This window comes from Plecotus auritus, assembly GCF_963455305.1.
Source record: "Plecotus auritus genome assembly, chromosome: 11".
NCBI classification, from domain to species: domain Eukaryota; kingdom Metazoa; phylum Chordata; class Mammalia; order Chiroptera; family Vespertilionidae; genus Plecotus; species Plecotus auritus.
The window spans coordinates 33,195,608-33,209,281 of record NC_137777.1 but is presented as its reverse complement, the minus strand read 5'-3'; positions in this window follow the sequence as shown (position 1 = coordinate 33,209,281).

The window sequence follows — 13,674 nt, the reverse complement described above, 5'->3', positions numbered from 1 at the left end:
AGGGGAAGGAAGGCCCGTTCTTGCACAAATCTTCGTGCATTGGGCTTTTAGTATATATATAAATATGATACTACAAGTCCTTTATCCTCATCATTGAGATAATGAGTGAACCTTAAATGGTCTCAGGGATACAGTTCAACTCATCCCCCATGAACTCAGAGTTTTATACTGAGTGAGTGTTAAACAACTTTTAAAATTCTTCTCTGAAGCAGGGCTGTGGAGGTTCTTTTTCATTCAAAGAAGCCAAGTAAACACAGTACCTCTTATTTACCCTGAACTAGCAGTGTTCCAGGAGCCTCCTGGCAAATGATCTGAGGGCAGACTCTGCACCCCTGCTGCTGGAATGTGCTGGCTCACACCAGGTGCACAATGAGGCACTGGGGAAGCAAGGAAGGAAGGAAGGGAGGGAGGGAAGGAGGCAAAGAGGAAGGGAGAGAGGGAAGGAAGCAGGAAGGAAGGGAAGGAGGGAAAGAAGGAAGGAAGGAAGGAAGGAAGGAAGGAAGGAAGGAAGGAAGGAAGGAAGGAAAGGAAGGAAGGAAGGAAGGAAGGAAGGAAGGAAGGAAGGAAGGAAGGAAACACTTTCTCCACTCCCTTCATAAAACTTTCATTTCCGTTTCATTGATTCCTGGTTACCATCTAACTCTCTGGCTGCTCCTTCTTAGTGATGTGTGTGTGTGTGTGTGTGTGTGTGTGTGTGTGTGTGTGTGTGTGGTCCACCCATTGAGACATGCCTGTTTTCTCCTTATTCACTTGTCCATGGAATATCTTTGTTGTTTAAATTTCACTTAGCTTCTCTTCTAGGTCTATATTCCATAAGCAAGCAACTCACCAATGATTTTTACATACCATGTAGTGTGTGACACCTGAATACACAGCTGCAAACCTTCTTTAGGGCTCTAGAATCACACAACTATCTGCCAAATGGATATTTCCATTTAAAGTTTCTTATGTAAATCACACCATTCATGATTCAATGAATGTCCCTATTTTATAAATTTGTTCTTCCTTTTTTTATAGTTCCCCTTTACCTACTTCTTGGAACCAAAATGGTTATCTCAGCATCCTAGATTATGTCTCTTCTTACCTAATTAGATGGCAAACCCTGATATCTATTCTTAATATTTTCATGTTCATGTGCTTCTTGACACTAATTGGTTCCTGTCTTGACTTCCCTCTCATGTTGCTGCAAGAGCATCCTAACTGCTATCTGCCTCCATTCTCACCCTTCCCCCTCCACTTCCACATTGCTGTCGGAGTCATCTTTTGAAAATCCACTATGATCATGTCACCTCTCTACTCAAATTTCTTTATTATTTTTCTCTAAGATATCACATTAAGATTTAAATATTGAGTTTGGTATACAAGGCTTTCCACTAACTGGCCTATCTCCACCTTTCTAACTACATCTTCCACCCTTGTGCCAGGGGCTCCTGTAATGTACACCTAACTACTTGTAATCAAGTTCTGTTTCTTTCATGCTTCCATGTCTTCATTCTTTCTGCTATTTATGCCTGAAATATCTGTCTGAATCCCTTGTCTTTCTTCTGCCTATCTCCCTACTGCTTATTTCCACAAACTGTGTTCAGAGCCATGCGCCCCCTCCAAACAACAACAACAACAAACAAACAACATATCTTCTCCTTCTCAACTCGACTTTGATCTGTGTAATGGATATGCTATCCCTTTATTCTCATGTCATTCCAGAAACCTAACACTTATCACATTGTATGATAATTTCTCTCACCTTTAGCCCAATTCAACTAGGCCCAGAACATATCACACTGCCTGACACATAGTAGACACTAAATGGTTGCTGAATGGATAAATACACAAATTCATATCTGGGATTTAATTTTGGTTTGGAGATGAAAAAAATATGATTCTGGTAATGGATAGTTTGGCTCTGACCTATTGTGATTTTTCACACATCATTCCAGATATCTGGATTTTAATGATAAGATTAAAAGCATGCTATTGAGAGTAAAGTGGGGTATGACTTTGGATTTAATGTATCAAGTTTGGTGATTGTTTTCTTTAGTCTTTGGGTTTTATGTTCATGTGAAACTTGGACTAAACTGAGCTGCTTGAGTTTCGTTATGAAACTAAAGCTTGTATCTTCTCATATTAAAACCTCAGTTTAAAACTCAGCAGTTTCAGGGGATCATTTCATAAAAATGTCAATTCTTGCAGTTTTGGAGTTGAGTGACAGCCAAAAGTTTTAGCAAAACATCTGAGCAAAATTACTCACCAGTACTTCACAAATGGTGAATAAAGCATAACAAAACTGAAAAGTAGAGATCTCAGTTACATTATTTTAGCTATAAATTAAATGTGTTTTAGACAAAAGTTCTGATCGCAGAAAAATTTCTTATGACCTTGAAATATTCACAGGGTCATCTAAAGTTTTTTACTCACCTCTCATATTCTTATTCTTCATTCGCTTCAACTTTTCAGAAAACCTCTAACCCTGACTCTAGATTTCCAGAATATTCTCATCTATTTGTGGTTTCTTTTCCTTAAAAAAAAGAAAACTGTCTTGAAATAACTTGGACAAAACTTACTGTGAGAAAAATAGGAAACTTTCTTAATCTCCATGTATCTTATTTTTCTCTCATTGGCACCATAATAAAATAATTTATACTCTGTTTAAGATGTAATTCTATATAGGTTATTTCAAGCAAAGTGTATTAATTATTAAACAGAAAGCATGAATACAATAGACAATTTATCACTGAACTAAATTCTTAATATCTAGAGTATTTCACTTGTCAAATCTCTATGTGAAATTTTTATAATTCTTACATTTGATTTTCCATTAAAACATGTCTATAGCTTTAATGTCATTTATAAGGTCTGTATTACCATGACTTACAACTTACATGAAAAGACTTTAAACTGAATTAAATTTATCTTCTGACACATTTTGACTTGTTTTAATACTTTCTCTTTGATTTCTTGCTACCTTCTTTGTATCCCATAGCAAGTGTTTAATTTAATATAAGGTCAGTCTCTGTAAGTGGCATGTTTTACAGTATTTCTGTAGTGTTACTTAGTCTAACTTATTAATTTCTGTTGACACTGAAAGCAGTGTTGATCAGTACAACTGACTAGAAAAGAAGCAATACGAATGCTTTCTAGGATGCACAATATATGCGGTGTTACTTTTAAAAGTCACTATCTGCATTGTCTTATTTAAAGAATACATGCATGGTTATTACGCTATGAAGAATATACATGGGCATCTAAGTTGGATGTCATCTAATTTCCATGAAATCGCCTATTTTAGTTGGGACCCAGAAACCATGCCAATAATTGGAAATGGTAAAATGTAACATAAAGGGGGGTGGACTTCCAGCATGACAATGTGAGATGCTCTGTGGACCTTATTTCCATTGAAACTGGTGAAAATTGAACAACAACAACAACCATTTAAAGTCTCTGGAACTGGTCTTCAGGGAATATGAATGAAGAAAATATCTACTCAAGAAAATCTATACGGGTTCTGTAGGGAAAACAAGAGTCTATGCTATTTCAACGATGACCACCCCCTTCCTCCCCTCTCCCAGCAGTCTAGAACACCTCTCTCCAAGTAGGAGGAGGAGCTCATAGGAGGAACATGATATCAACATTTCTCCTCTTGCCACCAACTGCCTGTTCCTGAGGCTAAGTGCTCAGGAACAGGCAGGTGCTGGGTAGGTGCTGTTGAGAGATGAGGGATTCTTTTTTTAAAAAAATTATCTTTATATAAAAAAAGATTATTCTACCATTTATACAAAAAGGCAAAAGAACTGGAATAGAAAAACAAGTTCAAAAAAGGGAACTGGAAGAAATCCCTTTACTTGGTATTGAGGCTTACTGTACAGCCACAGTAATTAAGAGAGTGGAGTAGTGGTGGAACAACTGACATCCAACCGAATAGGTAACCCTGAAATACATCCCCACACAACTGATTTTTAACAAACACAGGAGGAAATTCAACAAGTGAATGGGAAGAAGTCTTTGAAGAAATGATACTGATGCCACTAAACATTTATAGGTAATTAAAATTTACCTGAACCTACACCTCATGTTCTATACAAAAATTAACTCTATATGGACCACTTAAATATAAATTATAAATTAGGTTTAGATATGAAATTGTAGATCTTAATAGAGTAAACAATAGGAGAACATCTCTGAGATTTAGGGCTAGACAAAGCATTCTTAGACATGACACCAAAAGTATGACCTAAAAGAGAAAAATTTGATAAATTGGATCTTGTCAATATGGAAAAGTTTGCTCTATGAAAGACCCTGTTAAGAAGTTGGAAAAGACAAGCTACAGACTGGAAGAAAATATTTGCAAATCACATGTGGTTGGGGACTCTAGAAAGTGCTAAATTAAGTGTCTTTTGCTACAGAACACTTTTTAAATGATGGTATCATTAATCTTGGTAACAATACATTTGAGAAGATTGGGATCAGGCATATTTACCTACATTTTAAAGGGAAAGAAATGCAGGTGCCATGTGGTTAAGGGGCTTTCCACAGGTACAGAACTGGGAAATGAGATGATGGGAAAGAGAAGCAAATATCTAGATTGGGACCCCTTCCTTGCGGCCCTACTAACTTCCCCAAGCACCAATCACTCATTGTGCCAAATTTTCATCAAATCTTCCTGAGGGCATAACTCCTATGTTAGTCACTGAACCAACTCCTTGCTTTCTAAAGGTCCACTTATCCAAAATGACTAGGCAAGTATGCTGGGATATGATTATGGAAAGTTTTGTATTCCAGATGAGGAGGGAGCTATAATTTCATTGTCAGTATCATTGAAGATAGTTGAACAAAGAAGTGCTTTGGCAAGATATATCTGTTCTGAAACATAAAGAAATGAGATTGGCAGAATTTAGTTATGGGATTATTATAATAATCCAGTTGAGAATTAGGGAGAATCTAACTAGCATGTGGTTGCTAAGGATGGGAAGATAGGGACAAGTATTTATTGGGCACTTGCTATAGATATTGGGCAACATAAAGGTATTTAAAACAGTGTTGGCCATGTGAGCTCAATTTGATAGTGACTTTTGTAAACTACAGATTAAAAACCAGGTTTAGCAATAATGCACAGTAGCAAGTGTTTGTTGATGCAATAGTGATTAAGCAATAGAAAAGTAAACTCTGGTTTGATGGCCCTTCTATTCATGAGAAGAAGGTACAAAAAGAATATAACAAATTTTGTCCCTGCCTTTTATCAGAATTCAAACTGACTCAAGAGTTAATAGACTGATAAAGGCCCCACCAACATTAAATGTCTCTTGTGTCAGTAAGACTTCTTTATAAAACAACTGGAGGCCTGGTGCACGAAAATTCATGCACTGGCGGGGGGGGGGGGTCCCTCAGCCTTGCCTGCACCCTCTTGCCATCCGGGACCCCTCAGGGGATGTCCTGAGGGGAGTGGGCCTAAGCCCCAGTCGGACATCCTTAGCTCTGTGGAGGAGGCGGGAGAGGCTCGCAGCCCGGCTTGTGGCTGAGTGGAGCTTCCCCGGTGGGAGCACACTGACCACCAAGGGGTAGCTCCTGCCTTGAGCATCTTCCCCCTGGTGGGCAGTGCGTGTCATAGTGACCAGTCATTCCCAGTTGTTCTGCTGTTAGGGTCAATTTGCTTATTAGCCTTTTATTGGATTCTTCATATCCTCTAGACCAGCTGGTCCCTGTTGGACACTCACCCATTGCTAAAATGACCAACAACCCCCAATCAAATATATTCTGTCTTGGATAGACATTGGGTAATACTACATATTTTTTTAAAATATGTTTTTGTTGACTTTTAGAGAGGAAGGGAGAGGGATAGAGAAATAGAAACATCAGTGAGAGAGAAACATCAATCGGCATGTACTCTTCTGGGGATGGAGATCGCAACCCAGGCATGTGCCCTGACCAGGAATCGAACCTGTGACCTCTTGGTTAATAGGTCAGTGCTCAACCACTGAGCAATACTGGCCAGGCAACTTAAAGAGAACATAATACAATAAGAACTGAGCCTGTGTAACTGTGAAAAATAGAGCTGAAGGAGATGGGGGAAATTCACTCAAACCAGCCTTGCTATTGAAATGGTCTCTGCCTTCCCTTTGAAAAGAACTGGCCTCTCTGCAAGGTTTAAAAATGAGAGTTATAATTCCCAAAGAGAATACATGAAAGGGGTGGGGGCATTATAACTATATTTGTGGTTCTCATACCTTGATGTGTATAAAAATTATCTGAGGGATTTGTTAAAATGAAATTTCTTAGGCTCACACCAATCCTCACCTAAAGATTCTGATATGCTAAGTTTGGAATGGAATACAGAAATTTGTATTTTCATATTTTCCAATCCCCCACATACCTGGTTTATTCTCATCTATACATATAAAAGCCTAAGCGACCGGCAGACTGGCTGACTGGCCGGTAGCTATGATGCGCACTGACCACCAGGGGGCAGATGCTCCGACCAATAGCTATGAAGCGCACTAACCACCAGGGGGCAGACACTCAATGCAGGAGCTGCCGAGCTGCAGTGAATTGGCAGCTGTGGTTCTCGGGTGACGCACCCGGAACCAGAGAGGAGGGAGCCTGATTCCAGGGTACATGACCCAGGAACCGCCCTCTCGCAATCTGGGACCCCTCAGGGAATGTCGGGGAGCCAGTTTCAGCCTGATCCCCACAGGCCAGGCCGAGGGACCCCACCGGTGCACAAGTCCATGCACTGGGCCTCTAATATACTATAAAGATCATCTGTCAAACACTTTATGAAACACAGGATTGTAGCACACACATTAGTATGCTGCAGAAGAAGGAACAGAGTCTCAGAAAATTTAGGCACTTTGTCCAGCATCATCCAGTGAATTAACCTAATATATATTGATTTAACCACCAGCCATATATGGTCCTGTTTGTCTTAGTCCACACAAAACATGGCAGTGGCATGCTAACATGTTAATATCTCCTAATTTATGATTTCTTTGTTGAGCTGTTAAGTCCTTGGCATGTGTATTGCTAACTGCTGGGATCCCTTCTTGTCCGTGCCTTGGTTTGATATGGAATCACTGTGAGCCTAGGAAAGGAATATTGAAAGACAACTTTAAACCTTTTGTTTTCCTATAAATACACCTCAGGGTTATATTCCCTTCTCTTTTGTTGCTTAAATCTTTGCAAAGTGGGTGATGATGTCTGATAAGAGCATATATATCAGGATTGTGTCCTTTCCTTTTGAGGCACCCACTTTTCTACCACTTCTCTTACTAGATTAAAATAACAAAAGCATTTGTTCGTAGCAAAAACACAGATGTCTCATGGCCAAAAAAAAAAAAAAATGTGGATAGAATATTACATTTTTCTAAAGCCTGTTTCTTATTAAGCCAGACTTGATTGGTTTTAGACCCAAGAGACATCGGCCAGTGCTTATTTCCATGGCTTCCTTAAAGTTATATTCCCCCAGAATCTCACCCTTTTCTATTTTCTCTAGGAAAAGTAACTGAAGGAACACATTTTCAACCTTGATGCTATCTCCTAAGAGGTTAGAAGAATCAGTTAACTTTTTCCTCTATTTGGACTGTCAGCTTCAATATTCTCCCTGATATTACTTTATTTTTTTAATCACAGTCTCCAAGCAATAGCAAATTTTTATTCATGCACATGATGACTGTGATTTTCTAGATAGAGTTTTGTGCTTTGGAACTTGAATTGCAATGCAATTATCTTTCCTTTTTTACCCTTGCTTTCCAGGGAGATAACCCTACAAATTCTGATTTTCTAGACATAGTGGCCTTTTTTTGAATTGCAAATTTCCTATTCCTTTTTATTTTTAGGCAGAAATTTTTATATTGCAAAATACATTCTTATAGCTGTATACACATACACATATGTGCCCATATGCATTTAAACATACATGTTTTTTTAATTCAAATATACAGGTGGGCAGTAACCCCTGACTCAGCATTACCTTAAAGGCTTGTCTAATTTTAACATTTCATGTACATGGAAACACAAGAAAATATCTCTTCCTACTCTTTTCAAGCTGTGATTTATTATTTTATCATTTTAATCAATGGCATTGTCATAATCTAAAGGAGTGCATTCCATTCTTACAATTAAAGTAAAATTTGAATTAGCCAGTATTTTGGGCTAATTTTAGAAACTAGTGAGTGAGAGATTAGTAGTAGAATATTGGCTATGGTATTTCATAATATTAAACTCTGAATGTTAAAATTAGGAGGAAATTTGGAAAACCCTCTTACATTATTGATGTCTGTAAGAATCTGATAAAAGGTACAATTTGTCTTCCTCCCTCCCAAAACATATGTATAGTTTTACACACACACACACACACACAATTTGGGTAAAAATTTAGTGGGCTTTCTGTGTACCTATAATTTTGATTTAAAACACCTGAGTAATTTCAGCACTCACTGAGGATCATTGGCATTGGCTTCATCACCATTGAAACCATCACATCTAGTATAGTGTTTACCACGTAGTATGCACTGAATGAATAAACGTTTGATGAATGAATGAAAAAAAATGATTCAGTGCTTGCTTCTTCATAAAAACATGAAATTCTTTCCTTTCTTCCTTTAACCCCAGAGTTCTAGTTATTACAACTAAATTGAAATTTACCTCCCTGGAAATTAGAACTCTGTAAATTTCTACCTATTGTATAAACAAATAAAACAAATCATAAGTGTATGCTTGATTTAACTTGTGAACTGTGAAAATATTTTAATGTAGTTACCAAGAATCACCTCAATGTCCCAAACTAAACATATTCTTAAAATATTGCACATATTAGATAGTTTCTATAATCTCTCATGATCCTAGTTATAATACCTTGAACACTTTATATGTATCCTTATTAAAGGGTGAATCAGAAGGCAAATAGCTCTCCAGATTATACTATAGTCAGGGAAGTAGGATAATTACCAATTTTAATTTGAACACTTTAGTTAAATTTACTTTTATCTTTTCCTTACACTGGCGGTCATGGAGATTTATGGTACAGTAATATAAAAAGCCCATTGTCTGGGACATTCTTCCCTTTGCTAAAGGTAAATGGAGACCCAGAATATGAATCTCCAAAGAAATTCTCTGTACTTGAGGAAATCAGTGTCCCTTCAGTCATACTGGTTGAGCTTCTAAACTAAACAGATTTTGAACATCTAAAATTGCCTCAGCAATAGAAGAATTTAAGTGCATATGTTGGTACACTTGATGGTGTCCCATAGGTCCCTTAGTTTCTGTTAAGTTTTCTTCAGTCTTTGTGGTCCTCAAGCTAGATAATTTCAATTGACCTATCTTTAAGTTTGCTGACTTTTTCTTCTGCTGCTCCAATCTGATACTGAAACTCTCTAGGGAGTTTTATTTTTCATTTGTTATTGTACTTTCAGTTTCAAAATTGGTTTTATTAAAAAAATAATTTATGTTTCTTTATTTATCATCTCTATTTTTTCATATATTGCTCTTCTAGTTTCCTTAAGAATTTGTCATTGGTTTCCTTTAGCTCTTGGAGTATATATAAAACAGTTGTGTAAAGTCTCTAATAAGCATGTGCTTCCTCAGGGCTAGCTTCCCTTTATTACTTCTGTGAAAGGGGGGCCATGCTTTCTTATTTTTTTGCATGCTCCATAATTTTTGGTTGACAACTAGGTAATTGGAATATTATAATGTGGTAAATGTGGAAATCAGATGCTTCATCTTCCTTAAAGTTTATATTGCCATTTGTATTTGGTCATTTTTAAAGAAATATTTTTTAAAAGTCTATATTCTTTGTCATGTGGAAAGAGGGAAAGAGATAGGAAGAGATGGAGGGGATAGGTGGAGGAAAAGATCAAGAAAAAGAGAGAGAGAGAGAGAGAGAGAGAGAAAGAAACCTGTCCTACTCTCTAGTCTTTGCAGATTGGCTTTGTGCTGGAGGTGCTTCTTCAACACAGTCATCTTGTTTGCATCTGCCTTAGCCTTTACTTCCTGCCTGCTCAGAGTCTAGAGATCAGTCAGAAGTAAAAGCTGAAAGTCTTCTCAGGTCTTTCCTGAGTACACCTACTCGCCTACTGCCCTGGGCATATATGTGGTTTTCTAAATTCCCCAGTATACACAGATGTTTTTAAATGTCCTCCTTTCCCAAAGAAACTTTCTCCTGGTCTTTATATCTATTGAATGCCTTAATCATAGTCTTTAGCCCCAGGCAGCTTATAGGTTGTTTGCTTAACAATATTTTAAGGAATGCCCATTGTTTTTCTGCCCTGGGTAAGTTCCCAGTTAAGTGACAACAAAGACAAGTTCTTCTATCTAGTCCTTATATAGTCCTTTATAACTATAGGTATTTAGGTAGTATCCAACAGTTTGGAACATAAAAACACAATTCTTTGCAAATGAAATCTGCTCTGCTCTCTCTGGGACCAGGGACCTGTTTCTCACTTGGTAATGCAGGCTGTTATCTTCAAGACTACTATAAAGCTGCGGGGGAGTGGGGCAAGGGCAAACAAAATGCCACAAAACTTTTCTACCTTTTCAAAGTCACCTTTTTGATTCAGCATTCACTTGGTTGCAATAAATCTTTCACTGTTTCCCAGAGTTCTGACAGTTGATTCTGATAGTTTTTGCTTGAGTTTTCTGTTTGTGTGGAGGGTTAGGCTATTGGAGCTGCCTACTTTGCCATTTTTGTTGATGTCAGTCCTTTATAACAAATGAATTCTGAGGTTACCTTGGACCTCATTCACAGATTATGACCCAAATATTTCCTCAGACCTGACCAGTGTTCACCCTTACATCATAGAGCATGGATAAAATAGCTACATGAAAGACATTGTGTGGGAAGTCCAATATCTGAGTCATTTCAGATTTGACATATGTTGATCTTTTCCCTTTAGAGTTATTTAGCTTTTACTGGTTCTTTGTATGTTGAGTAATTTTGGATTGTATCCTGAGCATTTTCAATATTGTGTTATGGGAGTCTAGGTTCTGCTACAATTTTGGGGGAGAATGTTGTCTTTCTTTGGACTATGTGCAATTAATCCAGTTAGTTTCCAACCACAAGCCATCTTCTGGGGGCTATGGTTCTAATGTCAGTTTAGTTTTCCAAGTCTTTGAAGTACTGTTTGGTGCCCAATCCATGGGCCAGTATGGAACCTGGGCTATGGTATACACTGTATTTTTGTTCTCAAAACCTTTAATATGTTGATTTAGATTAATTCTGCACATATTCTGGGGAGGAGCCCGAGATTTCACACACAAACTTAAATGTTACCTTTCTCCACTTCCCTCTATGCCTGATTTCCCTAGATTCTCTGACTCTGACAAGACTCTTTTTCTGGTTTTCTGGCTAGATTGATGGGTTTTAGCCTCCCTGTACCATCACATATTTCTCTACTGGATCTGTTTGGAGCAAATCAATATGAGAAAGGGGAGAAATATGTTTGGAGCACAGTAGGCCCCTTTTCCAGTTATTCCATTCAAAATGAAAGGTTTATTTTACTCTGGCAATTCCACTGCCAAGACCAAAGGAGTAAAGCCTCATGACTGGGGCTTGCTCAAAGCAAGGCTGTTTTATAAAACAAGAATGGAAGAAATAGTGATCTAACCTCATACTCTGGTCTGCAGGCCTTCCTTCATGGTCTTCTAAGCAGAAAAAGAGACATGTTCTTGGAGCTTTCCTGTCAGGGCCCACTTCCCAGTTTCAAAATTCAAGCTGTCCTAGAATTTGACATTATAGTTTAGGCTTGACCATCTCTTTTTTATATTAAGCTTTATTCATCAGATTCTCCTTCAGAGTGGTTTATTTAACATCCTTTATTACATTTTCTACCTTTCTACTAAACCAAAAATTCTGTTTCTGAAAGGCACAGGACATGATAATTACCCATGTTTTATCCCACATTAATTCACAACCCATAATAACAATAGGTCTATTACATGAAATGATCTGAACACAGAGTTCCCCATCTCTCCCTATTTTTATGCTTATATAATATATATAGTTTCAAGATCATAGAACCATTTCACAGGATACTCTATTTTAATCCTCATTTATCCTTAAATTTACCAACAACTCACTATTAATCCTTACGTCAAAGTCTCTTTACTCATTTTGGTTTCTAAAGCTTTTTCTCTTGTTGATTTTTTTCAGAAAGCAATCATAGGGGCATTATTATCTCTGACTTCCCTGAATGTTGGTAGAAGTTCAACTTTTCTGGGTTAAAAATTGAAAAATTGAGGGTTTTCTTAAAGTCCTTGACTATTTTCTTTCATTGAGTATTTAAAATATTTTGCTCCTTTTTCTTCTAGTGTAAAGTATTGCTGTTGAACAGGCTGATGATAATATAATTTTCTTAATCAGTACCTTACTCTTTCTGCTTACTTGCCCAAAGTTTTGTTGTTTTTGATTGGTTTATAAAGTCTGGTAATTTTACTAGAATCTGCCTTGGTATTCTTCCAACTGACTCAATATTGTCATGTATGTGCTATACTCTTATCACTATGTAGTTTGATTTTTTTTTTTTAACTTCAGGCAAGTTCACTTAAATTTCAACAAAATAATTATTGGGCTTTCCCCCCCAGTGTTTTCTGTTACCCATACACTGCATTTTTGCTGTTGTTTTTGCCTACTTTCACTATTTTTCACTTTTTCTTCAATCTTTTTATATCTCATAGGGGACCAGAATATGCCACCTCAACATATGCTACTTTGGCATAGTAATTATTTAGAGCTGAAGACAATTGAGAATCAATAGATGTAGGAAAAAAGCTTTCCTGGAGCTTCCTTTATCTGACTAAAAGCAGAAAATTCTGAGAAATTTGGACTGCCATAAATCTCTCCTGGGGAAGGGTTTTGGCCATGAAGAAGACGGAAAGTTGGCACTGAGACAGACCTGCACAAACAAACTTTACTCCATTAGTTTTCCCCACATATTGATCTTCCCATCATTTGCAGCCTTTGGAAGTCTAAAATGCTTTTTCTTTGTCTTATCACTTTGTCAAAACATTTATTCTTTTTTTTTTTCTGATGCTATATCAGCCTCACGTTCTAACTACCCCTTGAGTTACTCATCCTTGAGTTGTCTCACATAAATATACAGTGCACACATTTATAAACTTCTGTTTGCTTTTCTCTTGCTAATCTGTCTTTTGTTAGTCTCATTTACAAGGCCCAGTCAGAGAATCTAGGAGGCTAGAAGAAATTTTTTTTTCCTCTCCCACAGTCTCCTATATTGCTTTTTAAATATTTCCCCCTTTTTGTCTCCATTTCACTTATGACATTATTAGTGTTTATTCCCCTGTGTTACTTCTAGTTTAGTCTTAATTTTTGAAGTGATATTTCTTGCCAATCTTTTCTGGCCTGCAAAGTTTCTGTTGAGAAATCAGCTGACAATTTTATAGAAACTCCCTTCTAAATAAGTAACTGCTTTTCTCTTGCTGCTTTTAAGATTCTCTCTGTGTCTGTAGTCTTTTACATTTTAATTATGATGTGACTTGGTGTAGGCCTCTTTGAGTTCATCTTGCTTGGGACTCGGTGATTTCTGGACTTATATGTTTATTTCCTTCCCAAGTCAGGGAAGTTTTCCATCGTTATTTTTTTTCAAATATGTTTTAAATTTCTTGCTCACTCTCTTCTCCTTTTGGCACCCCCATGATGCAAATGTTGGTATGCTTGAAGTTGTCCCAGAG